We start from the raw sequence: 11,771 nt of genomic DNA on the forward strand, positions 1-11,771 counted from the left end.
TAAGATAAGAAAAAAAATGCTTACGGGGTTGCCATGCCCTCGTCTGCGCTTGGCGTCACAATCAGCGACACGTGTGCTTTGCAGCGTTCGCACGAAGTCTGAAAGGTCAACGTAGACTGCTTAGGGTCTGTTAGCGTGCAACATATTCATCATCACAGGCATGGCTGTGCTTGCATCTTGTGCCCTTACCTCACGTGACATTTGTTTGTTGTCCATTCTAAGAGCGTTGTAAATGACTGCAACGTAGCCACATAATTTGCTTTCGCTTCTTATCGTAAACAAGGTACTCGTACGGGCTCCGGGAGAGGTTTTCATTATCTGACGTTTGGTGAGTCCTTGCTTTATTTTACCACAGCGTAGCTTGATGAGCATTGTGAAATCTGCCACACCCGGCCTCACAGGGCAAGGGACACTTCATTAATGATCGAATAAGTGGTTAATTAATTAATTATAACATAATAAATAATACATTGGGTTTAATTATATTTCTAAGAGGGGCACCGTAGTCAAAGGCTCCGAAATGATTTTGACCAGCTACCTAAATCTAAGAAACGAGATTTTTTTTTCCATTTCGCCTCCACCGAAATACAGCTGCCGACGCTTCCTTTCAACATTAAAGAGTGAATGAAAGAAGAAGGAGAAGATAAAGCAAAATAAAGAAGATAAAGCAAGAAGAAGCACCGTTCTTGAGCCGAAGGGTGTCTGGCGTTCCTGCTCGTTCGCTGCGGCTTCTGTCACTTGGCCAGGTTTTGGGTGATATTAGGCTTTACTAATCTTATTTATTCAGCTCTCACTAATGCTAACGCGGCTCATGTCCATAAACTCCCCAGGCAGGGGTTTTTCCCCATGGGCGGCCCCTATTCCAACGGATGAATTGCCTCTAGATTTGTTCATCCGCAGTGGTGTGAGCAACATCCCCGTGGCTCTGGTTCCTTCAAATGGAGGCTTTATACGTCTGACCAACCCCCAGGCGATCCAGAAATCTCTGCAAGCTGCTACCTATTCATACCAGACCATCGCGGAAGTGAGGCAGTTTGGCCGCAGAGGTATCGTGTGTCGATCGCCAGACCAGTCCTGTGTCGCGGATTTGCTAAAGTGCTCATCATTCGCGTCATTACCGGTGAGTGCCTTAATTCCTGCTCACCTCGCCAGCACTAAGGGAATAGTGAGAGGTGTCGATGCTGACCTTTCTCCCGCTGAAACACTTGAGAGATTGTCTGGGACTGGAGTAATCGCTGTTTACCGATGCAATCGAGTGGTAGACAATAAGCGGGTCCCAACAGAATCAGTGATAGCAACTTTTGCTCGAACTTCCTGCCCGTCAGAGCTAAAGGTGTGGCCCCTTGTGTTCAGAGTTGAACCCCTGGCGTCGCGTCCGATTCAATGCCGCAATTGCTGGCGATAAGGCCATAGTATGTCAGGGTGTAAATCAAGACAACGTTGTTGCGCATGTTGTGGAGAACACGCTCAAAGTGATTGTAATGCCCAAGAAGAGCGATGCTGTCTCTGTGATGGAAATCATCCAGCCAATTATTTAAACTGTTCTGTTAGGGCTCAAGAATTACAGGTGATTGAAATAATTGATCGTCGACGGTGCTCTAGGATGGAGGCCATAAACATCGTGAAAGAAAGGGCATCTGGCTATGCGGGGACAATAGGCAGACAAAATATTACCATGGACCGATCACTTACTGCAACTATAGAGGCCGTGGTGGAAAAGGCAGTTACTAAAGCTATGGAAAGGTTGGCAATGAACCTTGGTGAATGTATCTCACAAGCTGTTTCTAGTCATTTATCTCATTTGATGCAAACTACCTGCCCACCTCCTGTACCAACGCAAACAGTTGATCCTGAGCACCAAACTAACCATGAAAGATGAGACGCCAATCCTTGCAATAATGACATTGGACTTTCAACTCCCTCTTCCGCGGGCCTTACAACTTGTAATCTGATTAATACAGATTTGGAGATCACAGAGGTAGAACAAAATGCTCGAGCATATAAAAGAACCATTTCTTCTATTAGTGAAGACTCCTCCCCCGGTCCTCACTCAAAAGCTAAGCAAATTAAGTCTAGTGTTGTGCTAAATGATAACATTTTACAGAAGGCAGTTTCGACTGCGGCCCTTTCCAAAACATAGGATCACTAAAAGTGCTCCAGTCGAACTGCCGCTCTTTATATTCGGCATCAGTAGATTTAACTTGTTTAACTTCTAAACTTAATGCTGATTAAATAGGTTACAAGAAACGTGGCTAAATCCTGAGAAATCTTTTCAACTGAAATTCTACAGGTCATTTCGATTAGACCGTCCTACAAGAGGTGGCGGATTACTTACACTTATCTCATCTAAATTTTGCCATAAGGCTAAAATTTCATTTCAAGTTTTGCTCCAGAGTGTGAAATCCTAGCGATAGAATTGGTTCTCCCGGGATGTTGTCCTTTTACCGTAGTTAATGCATATTTTCCATCTGGCGTACAGGACACTAGCACACTGGATAGTGTTAACTCTTGTGGACGTGACATCCTAATCTCAGGTGATTTCAATTCTCACCATATCTCATGGGGTTTAAGAACAGATTTGTGCGGCACCCGATTGTGGAACTGGTCGTTGGACAATCGACTCACGTGTGTAAACTCCGGATCTATTACGTTTGTTAGAGGCCGATCTTACTCTTCACTAGATCTTACATTCTCTGGCCCGAGTCTCTCCGTAACTTCTTGGTCGACTATTGATTGTTCGACAAGTAGTGATCAACTTTCAATAGTATTTGACGTTGCACGTCCGGTAACATTTATAAGTGACCAGGTTCGAACTTCATAAATTACAACATTTTTAAAAAATGCTTACGAAATGCTCTTTCATCTCTGTCTGATGCACCTACAGAGCAAAAAACCACGATTATCTGTTCCGCTTTGGAAAGTTATCAAAAAAAGGCTCAATTTGAGATTATATTGAATAAAAGAAATTCTTATAACCCTGGGTGGAATGAAGAATGAACTCGAGACTACAGAAAGAGAAAAGCTGCTTGGAAAAAATTATTGCATAACCAGAGTCCCCAAAATTGCAGTGACTATAAATTTTTTCGAGCTGTCTTTAAACATACAGTTTCTAAAGCCAAAGATGAATTCGACTGTAAGCACTTTGATTTCTTGTCTAACCATAAAAATAAGCGTGCATTGTTCCGTTTTCTCCGCGGTAGAAAAGTTCTTCCGCGTCAAATTAATATCTACTCTATAATCTTAAGTAGCGATGAAATGAAACAATCACTAGAAGAAATCGCGAAGGGATTAGAAATTAGATTTTCTTCCTTCTTGCCAAGTTGTTCTCGCTCAGGTAGGGCATCAGTTGATTATGCAGAAATCTCCATGTTAGAATTGGCTGAAATCGTGGAGCGACTTCCAGATTCAGCTCCCGGTGTGGATGGGGTAACATCTTCTACGATCAGAATTTTATTTAAGGAAGCTCCTGATGACCTTTTAGCTATTGTAAATTACTCAATTCGCTTCTCATGGATTCCGTCTGCGTGGAAAATTGCTAAAATCATCCCTATTCTTAAAAATCACGGGGAAGGATATACAAAAGATAACATTAGGCCAATTGCGCTAACTTCAAATTTGGTTAAATTAATTGAAAGAATTCTATATGCCCGCATGATTAAATTTATACAGAACAAGGACTTGCTTAGCCCCTGCGAAATTGGATTCCGACCATCTTGTTCAATTTGGCATGCTCACGTGGACCTAGAAAGTAGAATAAAATTAGCACGGCGACAGAGGCAAATAGGTGCTCTTGTGACATTAGACATTTCCAAAGCTTACGACAGTGTAGAACACTTAATTTTATTAGATATATTGCGAAATCTGGAGATTCCAAATTATTTTTCAAACTGGATTGGTGAATTTCTAAATGGAAGAACATTTTACTGCAGTCTGAGAGGCATTTCCTCGAGTATATATAATCAATCACGAGGTGTTACTCAAGGAGCTGTCACTTCACCATTACTATTTAATATTCTGATGTGTTCCATTCCTCTTCATCAAGATGTACAAACATACGTATACGAGGATGACATTGCTTTCTTCGCATCAGACAGTGATATTCACTCTCTATATTATCGACTACAAAACTACCTGAACGCCATAGCAACCTGGTTAAACAAAATTCGCCTTTCACTTAACGTTAGAAAATGCTCGATATTGGTTTTCCCTCTTAACAATCCCGTTAATATATCTATATCCTATCGCCTCGAGACTATACCTCAAGTGGAGTCGGTGAAATACTTAGGTGTAGTATTTGACGGTTCCCTCAGCTGGCTCGGCCATATTGACCATATAGTTAAAAAAGGAGTGCGAGCAGTTGGTATGCTACGTAAGCTTTGCAACAGTCGGTCCGGAATGCGGAGAGATCCACTTTTAATGATATACAAAATGCATGTGCGGCCCATTTTAGAATTTGGATGTGTTTTATTTTCTGGTGCTCCAGCTTATAAATTACGTCCCCTTGTTCTACTTGAGCGGGAAGCCCTACGACTGTGTTGCGGATTAACGAAATATGTTGCCAATAACATATTACACCAAGAAGTCAGATTGCCCTCAATATTGTGTAGATTTCGGTTACTGACGGTGCAAACAGTCTTAAAATTGTATGAATCCCCTATTACAAGATTGAAATACATATTCATTTCCCAGCCTGCACTTTGTTTCGGAGTACACTGGCATCGTTTTCATACACCACAGGTGGTCTTCGTACAAACATTGATAAATCCCTTAAATGTACGTCTCTGGGAGGTACCGCCTATTTGTGATGTGCGAGAGAACCTACAAATTATATATGATGACATCTACCCAAGTAATGCAAAACATCTCTCTTATAATATATTAAGCGGCTTATTACAGGACCATTTATTGAGTTTATCTATAAGTACGGTCATTGCGACAGACGCCTCACACTGTGAAGAAAAATCTGGAATTGGCATTTTCTCTCCCGCTCTAGACTGGTCATTTGCAATCAGGATTCCGGACTTCTTTTCCGTATTTTTGGCTGAATTTCTAGCTGTAGTTCTAGCCTTACGCAAACTAAATTCGTCAATATCGGCGGTAGTAATAATAACAGATTCTTTATCCTTATGTTCTTCGCTCACAGCAAATGGTGTCACTAACCTTTTACGTACATTTCATTTTCTAGTGCCTGCCCACATAAATTTAATTAGATTCTTTTGGGTGCCTGGACATAAAGGATTAGTCATGAACGAAATGGCTGACAGTCTCGCGACAGAGGCCCTCAGTGGCCCTGTATTACCATTACTTCCTACAATAGCTTACCTGACGGCTACTAGATTAAGGAGATATACAATTACTCAGAACTTTTTGAACCCAGCTGTAGCTAATTTTTCAGAATATCGACACCTCCTATTCCCTTGGCCCAAAAATTCCTTTCACACCAGAGAAACTGAAGTCATCTTTATCCGATTACGTTGTCGAATACCAAAATTAAACTTCTATCGTCAAAGGGCTGGTCTGGTGCCCTCCCCTCTGTGCCCAGTCTGTGGAGAAGATGAAACAATAGATCATTTTTTCATTTCCTGCCGCCGTTTCACTTCTTTAATAAAAAATCTAGAATCAAGATTTACACAGCTTGGTTTGAGCTTTTCAATTATAAATATCGTTTCTCTAGCAGCCTCCTCCCTTGGAAAGTGCCACAGGGATATTTGCTCAACAATGGAGGATTTTATAAGTGCTACAAAGAGATTGTCTTGAATTCTTATACATTTTATTTTTGTTAATTTCCTCCAGTTAGCTTTAACAATTTTAGTTTTTAATAACGATAGCCTAATTTCACCCAAATCTTGGTCAATCCCCCACAGTGGGTGTGCGCCATCGCATAAGGAATACCATACCATAAACGTTAGCGTGTATTCGTGAGAAATGTCTCACCGTCGTGCGAACACAAGTTTTTAGATTATTCAGGAATGCGTATGTGTGCACAGACTTGGTGTAACGGTGCAAAGGCAGTCCGCTGCGTCTGACAGAAGGGCAACGTCTAGCGGTTCTGAGTGATGGATCGTGGATACAGGTGCTCTAACTCATTGTCTCCAAACTGACAACACCCGTCGCGTTTTAAATAACTGCAGGGAAGCTACGGTTGTTCATTCCGAGAGTCGTGACGCCATGTCCTACGTGACTACGAAGTGCGCATCAGTGCGCGTCACCAGCTGGTTTAAAATCAAGGAAAGATATGTTTGAAAGCAAGACGATGAGTAAGACGACGATATTTGGAAGCAGTTCTTTTTACGGTTAGTGAGTGTAGTATGCGAAATTCATGGTATATCTACTTCGTAGCAAATCTACACTGCTTCCTCTGTCAAGTATTATATCGAGATTTTAGATCAGAGGGCTCAAGTTCAGAGAGCATGCGATCATTATACGAAGTACGGAGCCTTGTCGCCGCCTTGTCAACGCACTGCATTTTTATTTCTAGTCGATCTCATCTCGAGCATTTTCGCAAGCTATTGTGCGATTGAGTCATCCCCTTAATGAAGTGGAAAACACGGGATTTCACCAACCGGAGCATACACGGCCATGGACTTATACTGCAAGACACTGCAACATTTGCGCTCTCTTATTTGATGTAAAAAAAAAAAAACTTACTTTTTTGCTTGTAAACAGGCTTTTACGAACTAATATTAATTCCTAATTGGGATGGCGCACAGAACTAATTGATCATGAACAGCAGGTTGCCATTATTCCTCAGGAGAAAAGTGTATGACAGCTGTGTCTTACCAGTACTCACGTGCGGGGCAGAAACCTGGAGGCTTACGAAAAGGGTTCTGCTTAAATTGAGGACGCCGCAACGAGCTATGAAAAGAAGAATGATGGGTGTAACGTTAAGGGATAAGAAAAGAGTAGATTGGGTGAGGGAACAAACGCGAGTCAATGACATCTTAGTTGAAATCATGAAAAAGAAATGGGCATGGGCAGGACATGTAATGAGGAGGGGAGATAACCGATGGTCATTAAGGGTTACGGACTGGATTCCAAGGGAAGGGAAGCGTATTAGGGGGCAGCAGAAAGTTAGGTGGGCGGATGAGATTAAGAAGTTTGCAGGGACGACATAGCCACAATTAGTACATGACCGGGGTAGTTGGAGAAGTATGGGAGTGGCCTTTGCCCTGCAGTGGGCGTAACCAGGCTGATGATGATGACGATGACATAACTAAGTGTAACATATGTTGCACAAAAGAAACTTCAAAGCACCGGTTCAGGCACTGCCCATCAGACGAAGAGGAGAGGCTCGCCCTACGGAAAGCTTTAGGACCATTAGACGACATGTCTTTTACAGCAGGCAAGAAGAAGTCAGGATGGAAGACGCTTAAGCTTCGATAGTACTCAAAGATCTCTAACGGCTTTTCTCGCTTCCCGGCAACTGGAGCGTATGAATCCGTAATGTTTGCCGTGAAACGCTGGCCGCGAACACTATGCACGAAGGCGGGCTTTCTGGTAGAAACACGGCCTCTTGCGTGGGCCGCGATGGATGGATCGATGTTATGAGCGTCCCCTTTGGAACCGGGCGGTGGGTTGCGCCACGAAGCTCTTGCAATTATGCTGCCTAATGTCCTACCTAGGTTAAACAATAAAAAAAAAGTACTATCAACTCCCACAACCAAATTTTCTGATCCCCTATTGCGAAGTGTGCTTTTGTACGTCTTCGCTTTTTGCCTTTTCCCTACTTTCCTTCCACCAATCCTCCAATCGCCTCTTACTAATCGCTATTGTGGACATATTTACTTCTCCACTGCTCTCGCTGAATCCAAGGGCTTCAAGGAGGCCAGTGGTGCCTAATTAGACCGCTGGGTAGACGTCTTCACATTCTAATAAAACATACTCCATAGTTCCCCTAGCTTTACCGAAGGAAACACATGCTTCTTCCAAGGTAAATACCTGGTAGCGAAGCTTCCATAGGAGCCCATACGTTCAAAACATGGCGGCCCATCGGCGGTTCATGGGGTTTAGCGCCATCTGTATTTGGTGGGAACACTTCTGGCGGAAGAAAAAATAATGTGACGCCATGTCTGTTAAAAGCAGAAGTGACGTCATTTTCTTTTCGACGGCGCGAAATTTGATTTGTTGGTCTGCTTTTGGAGCTGTATATTCCAATGCCCTGCCATTAGACTTGATGGGCGTTTGGAGCTTTCAGCGCGGTAAGCGATGCAGGAAAAGCTAGCCGTACGGTTGTTGGAATCGCACCCCTGCACAGAACATACTTTCTTAGGAGGCCGACGAAAGCTTTAGGTGTAGATTGCTGATCCTTTAGTCGGACGCCAAGCCCGTCGGCCGGTGCAGTCGCACGAAAACAACTACACAATTATTTGGCGGTAGTAACTCACTACTTTTGACTGAACAGATTAAGGAGCGATGAAGCTACCCGCGTCACCAAATTCAAAGAAGCTTCGACAAGCAAGAAAGCACGAACTGTGAAGGGGGCGTATTTCAACAGGTGAACTTTACGAGTGTGCCTTTCTGCCCATTTCAAGACGTGCTTTGCATTGCGACTGATAATGGCGTCAACGCCCTCTCTAAGGATGGGTACTGAAAATAAACGCATTTATTAAAAGAATAAAATGGAATAAACTTGTATTTTCTTAATTCGTCACGAATATATAAAATTGACCAGGAATATTATTTTTGTTGCAGGAATCTAACTTGTGTCTCGCTTGAATAAAAAAAAACACGCTTTTTTTCTTTCCCAATGTTTGTTCCCTCCAAATATAGTCGCGCTTCAATCGCTGCTCCCATAACCCCCCTTGCTGATGTCGGTGACAATCTGTACTGAACCGCTTTTCACCCGAAGCTTCGCGACCTATTTGGATCGACCTTGCTTCTTCTTCCTTCTTATATCTCGCTTTATAGGTGCGTGTTCTAAGGCATCACGATCTTGCTTCGAAAAGTAATGAGCTCCCCTTTGAGTTATCATAATTTGTTTCTTTACTGATTTCGTTTTTTCCCCTTAAGTAGTTAGTCATGGCGATGCGGCGGAGGCGAGCGCCATCTGGAGGCGTTGCAACGAATCGGGCGCACCGTTCCGTGGCCCCCTAGACACTCACGCGCCGGCGCGCGCAAATGGCGGACGCCGTGGGTGGTCTATAAATGGTAGAAGCGCTGGAAAAAGGGCTTCTTTGAGTTTTCGCGTAGCGGAACTACGTTTTCTCGTATAATGAAATTACAACCCGACGCTATCATGTCTGTAGGTTGTGTGTAAGTCCTACTTTACGATTTTTCTAGGTATTTTAGCTTGAGAAATTCAATTAGTTCAGTAGCTTCCTTGCGCCAGATGGAGGGCCTGGGTATGGTTAGTTCGTAAATATTTTGCCGAAACGATGTCCGACGCCGGTATTTTTGTGACACGGGGCCCTTAACGCTATGCCCTTCAAGACTGGCGTCGTGCGCCCGAGATGTGCAAAGCCACAAGAACGCCGCGGCGTTTTCTGAGATATGCCCCAACCACTGGCACGCGCCGAAAGCTTCGGCGCGCGCTGGCAAGCGAACGCGTCGCTTCGCTTCGGCTGGAGGGAAAGGGCGCGCAACCACTGGAGACAAGCTCCGACGCGCGCCGAAGCTCGCTCCTCGGCTGCGGCGCACTGTTGCTGGACTATTCCGTCTTCATCCGTCAAAGTCCGGCCTAAAACAGCCTGCTGTAAACTAAGCTTGAAACAATAAGGTTGTGATCTGTATGTGCTTTTAGATACAAAAAACTTGTTTGCATAATGAATATACACCTGCCGCAACAGTTCGTTTTTATTTTTGAAGTAACAATAGCGTACAAAATATCGACATCAGCGCTCGCGTGTCGTCTGTCTGCAAGATCGCTTTGCAAACACCTGCACGGCGATGCCATATATCAAAAACTGTTGTACCATTTCATTTTTTGGTAGCTTATTGCACAGCCGACTATGTAAGAATTAGGCGTGCAATGGTATAACCGAAAAACATCTGTGTTGGAAATATTGCCACGTAGTAGTGACGGTAAATAAATAGTGCCGGCTCAATCGCAACGATAGCGGCGAGCAATGTCGGCAATCGTAGAAAATCTCATCTGCGGGTCAAGCGCGTCGGTTTGCATACGTCAGTCGTCGAAAGTTACAGCCTATTCGCTGGTGCCCGCGCGCCTTCCAGAAACTACAACACAATTCGTGTCGCGTATGCAATCAGATTAGCAAGGTTCGTCGACAACAGACAGAACCATCGATAACATTCGCGAAACTTCCGATACGTTCAGGCGCATCCTGCACCGAGCGATAACGTTTTAACATTTTTTAGCCGGTGAAATACGGTAACCGGATACAGATAAAGCATCCGTGTCAATATAATTATGCTTGTTGGTGCATGAGAGAAACGTGAAAAAGTGGCTTCTGAGAAAATCAGCAAAACAGAATTGAAACACCTGTAGCACTAAAAAAAAAAGAACTAGAATAGCTAAAATGTATGTAATTCGTATCTTGTCTCCCCCCAATTCTTGATACTGCCAAATCTAGCCCATGGAGCACCTCTATTATTCTAGGTTGTTTTGATGCATCAACACCGCATCTGGAGGCCTTCACATTGAGTTTATTGCTACAAAACATTTTCACAGTGTAAGGCCATGTTCTATTGTAACTGGTTTCCACATATCAAGTTTGCCTTTCTTTACATTAATTAAATGACATACCGTCAGATAATACAAGCTTGAGAATTAGAGGGTTTTAATAGGAGTCTTTCGTTGCCCTTTGCCAAGTCGTACTATTGAAGCACTTATTCGCATGTATGGGAGCAGCTCATTTGCATAGTATAAGAAATATATAAACAGGTTATTTTCACAATTTATACACTTCGTCACCACAAAAAGAAAAATTGCAGTTTATTGTTTTCAGCCTGCTATGATGTCTTGACTGAGAAAGATATATTCAATTTGTTCTGCGAGGCACGCAATAATTGCTGTGGCATATTTTATTGCACAAAACTGCATACAGTAGCCAGCCATTATTAAAACTCAGAAGAAATTAATAGCACAATGCATATGATCAGGCACATAGCATATTATTGCACTTTCCTAATTCATGCCAGAACGACGACCACAGGCGTCCTTCTCTAACAAGGTCAGCATCCATCGTGCCTCCTAACCTCCCTACCTTTCATTTATCATTTTCTCTCTCTCTTCTTAATTCATGCCCTTTTTTTAATTGCACAAAAGCTACTGCACTAAAATAGTATACTAGTACATACTTAAAAAGCACAATTTTATACTACGATAATAATCAATCATTCAAATTTTCATTGTAGTGCCCAGGAACAGCTAGAGAGCCTTTGTACTGGTGCACTTAACGAGCTTTAAGGAATGTATAATGTCATGGACCACCTTATACAGGAACAAAAAGTGCGATTAAGACTTGAATCTAGAGGTGCGAGTTGAAGTATATTTGAGAAGGCTCAACTGTGGTTGCCAGAATGGCAAAAGTGGTGCTTGAAGATAGACATCATTTTATTCTGGATGCGTTCAATGAGGTCAGAATTAGATTTGCTCATTGCACCCCCCTCCTACAGAGGCATACTCTAGTAGTTGGAGGCACACAGCAGAATTTCAGAAACACAACAGGTGAGTGGAAATCATGCAATATACGGCAAGCAATTCCAAGAGCGTGAAGGGCATCTTGTGTAATTATCTATGTGAAGAGAAGCTTAGCATTTTGTCGAAGTACACACCAATATCTTTCATTTCATCGACCCTAAGGAGTGGAGCA

Source organism: Dermacentor variabilis, chromosome 6 (assembly GCF_050947875.1).
Source record: "Dermacentor variabilis isolate Ectoservices chromosome 6, ASM5094787v1, whole genome shotgun sequence".
Taxonomy (NCBI): domain Eukaryota; kingdom Metazoa; phylum Arthropoda; class Arachnida; order Ixodida; family Ixodidae; genus Dermacentor; species Dermacentor variabilis.